Here is a 6,719-nt window from a genome sequence, read left to right on the forward strand (position 1 = left end):
ATTCTTGATCTTACAGCACAAGGCATTGCTGTTCTGTTTAGGAATTTTTCCCCTGTGCCCACATTTTTGAGGCTTTTCCCCACTTTCTCCTCTATTAATTTCAGTGTCTCTGGTTTTATGTGGTGAAGGCATATTTTAAAACCAAACAAAGTACCTTTTTTTAGCTAAGTCACAATAGTCTTACTATGCAAATGAGGAACTGTGTATGAACAATCTCAGTATTCTCCATTTAATTACTGTCATGATTAGATATTTTATGAAAATTAAGGCTTGTACTGGGACCAATTATATTTCTCACTTTTAAACCTCTCATAGGAGCCCTCTTATGCAAATTAAGGACTGTGCTTAACACTGAAATGTGATCTTATGGAAATGAGGTTTTTCCTTGGACCAAGGTGAGGAGTGTAAAATTAGTACAACCAAACTTCTTATGCAAATGAAGCCTTGTGCTTGAATCAATTCAGGTACTCACTCTTCCACCAGTCATAATAATCCTAGTATGCAAATGAAGTATTAAGTTTGTTCCAATCAAACACTATTATATCAGTCACAAAAGCACATATATGCAAAGGAAAGACTGTGTTTTAACCAATCATTTCATTATTCACTTTTTATTGTTGACTAAGACTTCTAATGTAAATTAAGGTTTCTGTTTGTACCAATCAGAAGAATATAAATCTTGAATTCGTTACAATAAGCCTCTCAAACATTTGAAGGCTTATTGTAAGCCAATCAGAGCCATTACCTTTATATTAGTAACAATAGACCTCTTATGAACATGAAGAACTGTTTTTGTACCAATCACAGCATTACACATTTTACAGTTGACATATGAACTTTATGCAAATTTAGATTTGTGTTTGAACCAATCACAGCACTATATCTTTTTTAGCAGTCTTCTTTGGATCATATTATATTTGGTGTAAAAGAAGGTTTATATTGAAACCACTTACAGCACTATCACTTTTTTGCCAGTCAGTTTTCTACCTATTCTTGGAAAAATCTTATGTAAAGGAAAGCTACTGTTCTAACCAACAATATCAATCGTTATTATATCAGTCACAACTGGTTTTTATGCATAAAAAAGTACTGTGTTTGGCAGTTATAGCATTATTCATTTTTATAACTGCCATAGGAATCTCATGCAAATGAAAATTTGTGTTTGAACAAAGCACAATATTGTCAGTTTTAAATTATGTGTTTTGTATCATTAGAATAAACCTCTTATGCAAATGAAGATTTGTATTTTGACCAATCTGAGTAGTTCCTCTTTTGTATCAGGCACAGAAATCCTTTTATGTAAATGATGGTTATATTTTTGCACAAATTCCTGCAATATCCTGTTTGAGTTAGTCATAGCAGATCATTCATGTAAAGGAAGGTTTGTGTTTGCACCAATTAAAACATTTTCCTTTTTTATCAGTCACACTAGTCCCTTTTCTAAGCACACAGGAGATGTATTATCCTTCTAACACCTAAGTGTACATACTCTAAGCTTGCCTAGACTTTGTGGATGCTTGTGATATTAAAGAGAGGAGGAGGAAGCCTGGAGTGGGGTGGCTGGGTGTGGGGACCCGCCACCGCCTCCTCTGCCACCACTACTGCAGCTGTTGCTTCCACCACTGCTGCCACCACCGCTCTTGGGGATCTGGTGGCATGAGGAAGGAGGATGAGTGAGCCCCGGGCACAAGCAGAAGGTGATGCCATTCTAGGAGTGTCGTCGGCCGGGAAGTGATGGTGGATATTGATAAACTCAACATCAACATTATCATCCAATGCTTGCCAGAAGTGAGAGGGTCCAAGGCATGCAAGAATGTCCAGCTCCAGGAGAATGAAATCAGAGGACTCTGCCTGAAGTCTCAGAAGATCTTCTTCAGTCAGCCTATCCTTTTAGAACTCGAAGCACCACTCAAGATATGTGGTCACATCCACAGTCAATACTATAATTTGCTCCATCTGTTTGAGCATGGTGACTTCCTCCAGAAAACAACTATTTGTTTCTCGGGGACTATGTGGAGAGGAGCAAATAGTAACTAGAGATGATCTGCCTCTTGCTGGCCTACAAAATCAAGTATCCGGAGAACATTTTTCTTCTCAGAAGGAACCACGAGTGCGCCAGCATCAATAGGATCTACAGATTTTATGATGAGTGTAAAAGAAGATACAACATTAAGCTGTGGAAAATGTTCACAGACTGCTTACCGATAGCAGCCATCGTGGATGAGAAGATAGTCTGCTGTCATGGAGGTTTATCACCATATCTTCACTCTATGGAGCAGAGTCTTCGAATTATGAGACCAACTGATGTACCAGATCAAGGTCTTCTTTGTTATCTTTTGTGATCTGATCCTGATAAAGATGTCTTAGGCTCGGGTGAAAATGATAGAGGAGTGTCCTTCACATTTGGTGCAGAAGTGGTTGCAAAATTTCTCCATAAGCATGATTTGGCTCTTATACGTAAAGCCCAAGAGGTGGTTGAAGATGGGTATGAGGTTTTTTGCAAAGAGGCAGTTAGTCACTCTGTTTTCTGCACCCAACTACTGTGGTGAGTTTGACAAAGCGGGCTCCATCATGAGTGTGGATGAAACCCTCATATGTTCCTTTCAGAATTTAAAGACTGCAGAGAAAAAGAAGCCCAATACCACGAGACCTGTCACACTGCCACAAGGCATGATCGATCATAAAGCAAGCAAAGAAATGTCACTTGATACTGCTAGGTTGGGACTTGTAACATAGAGTACATAACCTTCCTTTATAAACTGTGATGTGTGCTGGTCAGCTTGCCCAGGTAGACCTGTAGGTCTCTCCTCCATTTTGATTACTGCTGGCACTTGCTGGTTATAGCAGCAAATGAAAGGCACTTCATTCTCAAGAAAGTGTTTGTTTGTTTGTCTGTTTGTTTTGAACCTCTGTTCCGTTTGTGGACAACTCTGATGATGGTGTTAAGCTGTACACCCTGGCAGTTTATTCTGTCCAAGGGGAAAGTGTACAATTGATATTTAAAAAAAAATTCTAAAAATCACAAATAATATAAATGCTTGTTTTCTTTATGATATAAAGAGAGCCCTAGCGTGCATGAGTCTGTACATGCAATTGTTCTAAATGTATTCTATTGATACAAACCACCATAAACAATTTTTTAAAGTTTGTTTGAAAGGGACTGTTTTCCCTCATTGTTTTGTCATGTACAAACAAGTGTCTGCAGCTGTCAGCAGCAGGAGTGACCTGCCGCCAGCCCTGCCCAGACTTTCTGAAGCACATTCCTTCTCACTGCACACTTAATGATGATTACAGCCATTCTTTCAATGTCTGTGATTCCTTCCTAAAGCCAAAGTTTCTGTTGGACTGTATTGGCACACCCTGGACACGAGATGGCCAGGGCATTGAGGCTGAGTACACAGGCTGCCACTGTGGGGCCTCAGAAGCAGGTTATTTTAACTAGCAATAGTGGTATAGTGCTGAGTCAGCTATTAATGATGAAGGTAATGACACTTTGACAGCTCCCATATAGTCTATTCACTGAGTCATCTTTTTACAGCTGGATCAGGCCTGAACATCCATTCAAAAAGCTTCAAATTATAGAAACAACACTGTCCTATACAAATAACTGATAATGCTTTCTTTGACTTCACTATTTATTTGACAGTGGCACTGAAGATTATAAATCAAAGGGAACCAACTTGCTGCCCACCGGTTTAAACAGAACTCACTGTATCTTTTTAAAACTACAACCTGGTAAAATGAATGTTTCTACAGATGCCCATGTACAATGCCACATTCTGAGAATGATTTCAGACTTATTAAATTCGAGCTTGTTAAAAATAAAAGCCAAGATTCCAGTACTATCTGGGCTTCATGACCACCATCTGAGTATTCCAAGACTGGAGTGGTTGGCTCAAGCTGGATGGACAGAGCACCTGTCTTGGCATCCTCCTTTGGTTCTGCCTGCTCAAGGACCTGTGTGTATATCCTAACCTGTCAGAGACAATGAGCTATAGCAGTCACCTCCATCAGAGACAAGTGAAAGTTTTCTTTCAGAAGAAATAAGATTGGCAGCACCACATTTCTGCCAAGTGAGAAGACTTGAAAACTTTGCTTCTCTCTCTCTGCTCTGAACAGATTTTGTTCAGATTGTGCATGAGAAGGAGCTGGTAAACAGCAGCCAATGATGTTTTTTACTGTGATGGTTCTTCTACCAGGACATGGCCTGTAAGGGACAGATTCATAGTACTCCAATGAGAATATGTCCACTGATAAAAGACTGGAGAAGGCAAGCTATTTCACCAAATACAAAGCCATAAGCCCAAATTTTACAATATCCAAAAAAAGAATACTTAATAAGGAAGGGACATGCTGGCCACTTGTAAGTTTGTCACTTATGTCATGCTAACAAGGAGGGTCAACTAAACTTGTGTAAAACCTAAGACACTTTGTGTCTATAACAATACAATGAGGTGTTTCCTATGTCACATATACTGTGGAGTCCTCTACAATCATACAAACTGAATGACATGACATGCCACACATATAAAATGTGTATTGTTTTTCTTGCAAATGAAGTAAAGGCAATAACATACCTTAAGAAAAATTCCAGGGGCTGCAGAGAGGAGTCAACAGTTAAGAGCACTGACTGTTCTTCCACAGGTCCTAAGTTCAAATCCCAGCAACCACATAGTAGCTCACAACCATCTGTAACAAGATCTGATGGCTTCTTCTGGTGTATCTGAAGACAGCTACAATGTACTTCTATACATAAAATACAAGAAAGAAAGAAAGAAAGAAAGAAAGAAAGAAAGAAAGAAAGAAAGAAAGAAAGAAAGAAAGAGAGAAAGAGAGAAAGAGAGAAAGAAAGAAAGATTCCAGTACAAACTGTTTGAAACAGTCTCTTCCCTTATCAGTCACTTCAGTACAGTGAATCAGCTGTTTATAACTTACTGTGAGCACCATGAAAACTTGATGGTTTTAATCATTACCCAGATCAGGTGGAGTGTGAGCTATCAGGACTGGTTTCTCTACAGATAAAAGGTCAGAATTAATAGTCCTTAATATTTCAGAAATACTGACTTCCTTTTGCAATAGAAATGACAGATGAGTATTGATTGTGTTCCTAAAAATTCCTTGTATTGAGAGCTATGTTTGGGTTAGGTGTTAAAACAGAAGCCAGTGAGTTAATTTTGCCAACAACAACAACAGAAAAGAGATTCAAGATGTCGAGATTGGGTAGTATAAAGTAGTTTCACGGTGTAACTTCCATTATTCTGTATGACATGGGAAACTTTATTGCCTACAACTCATTATCCTCCTGGATGTCATGTTCTGTAGTTAGAGAAGAAGTGTTTGTCAGTATAAATTCCTATTCAAATCTTCCCAGGAGGTGCTATTATAAAATCAAGAACCTCTGAAATCCAAGAGCAAGCTTTAGTGGTTTTCCAAGGAAACTTCTCTTCTTTTGCCTCCAAGTCGAGAGTAAATGTACACTTTTTTTTTTCTTTTTGGCGTTATTACCTACTGAAAGCTGGTCTTTACTTAGCAGTTATTGCCACTTTTCTCTGTAATATATTTCCCCAAGTCTCACCTGCAAATGCACTGGGAAGTCTGCTTTTTTTTTTTTTTTTTTTTTTTTCCTGCATGTAGAGTGGAGCTGTCTTTTTAGACAACAAAAGATAGTGTCATCTTTTTTTCCACGCCTACTCTGGGGGTTCCAATCATTTCCTACTGCTAGGTGGTATAGTTTTAATCTATGCTGCCTCTTTTCCTGGCAGTAAATTGCTTACATGGCATGCCCCAGCTTTGGTTGCAGCCCAGCATGTCATACCTTTATTTCAAGTAAATATGGCTCTGCATAGTTTTCACACCTACCTTCCCTGACCTCCAGGCTTAGAGATGGAGGACTCTCATACTAATGGAGAAAGCTCTTTCTACCAACATAAAAACACATAATACCATAGCAGGGGAAGTTTCCTGGGGCTGATGCAGATCCTTTAATCAGTTAATGATGAGTGAGGGAGCACAAACACCCCCTCTCCTGTGCTTAGGGCTACACATGTCCTCTGCATGTTTCCAGTGCTATCCCTGGGTTCTGGTTCATTTCTGTTGCTGTTGTAGTTACCCCAACAAAAGGGTTTAATGTAAAATTTAAATCTACTACTACAAGGCTCTCATGCTAATGAAGGCTCCTGATTGAAGCAATAATAGCAATCACCTCTTTTTCCAGTCACAAAATCTCTGCAAATGAAGGTTTGAGTTTGAACCAATCACAGCACTCATTTTACAAGTGTCACAATAAATGTAGTATACATATGAATGACTGAGTTTGCAACAATCACAATATTTTCCATTTGGTCATTTACTGAAGTGAGTATTTTATGCAAATGAAGGCTGGTGTCAGGTCCAATCACAGCACTCACTATTGTTCCAATCACAAAATGACTTCTTTGCAATTAAGGACCACATTTTCAGCAATCATAATGTTTGTAAACCCTTTAGCAAAACTACTTATTAGAATTGCACATATTATATTAAAAATCCCAGTAGTGATGAGAGCTACCTAATCCAAAACAAGAGTGGCTACAATTTTGAAAAAGTCTATTGAATTTACTCCCTAATTTACAGATTCCTAATTGTTACTATGGAGATAAAGAAATGTATGTATAGCATTTACCCTCCTCACTGTGTCTCTGAGTGCTAATATGAGTTAAAATCAGGTGCTTTCATCAGAG

At 38.5% G+C, this 6,719-nt stretch overlaps 1 pseudogene; it reads left to right on the forward strand.

Moving 5' to 3' along the window:
* The first annotated feature begins 1,734 nt into the window (after window positions 1-1,734).
* On the forward strand, window positions 1,735-3,607 carry LOC110286886 (annotated as a pseudogene).
* The last annotated feature ends 3,112 nt before the right edge of the window (window positions 3,608-6,719 follow it).

The sequence above is a fragment of the Mus caroli genome, chromosome X, assembly GCF_900094665.2.
Source record: "Mus caroli chromosome X, CAROLI_EIJ_v1.1, whole genome shotgun sequence".
NCBI classification, from domain to species: Eukaryota; Metazoa; Chordata; class Mammalia; order Rodentia; family Muridae; genus Mus; species Mus caroli.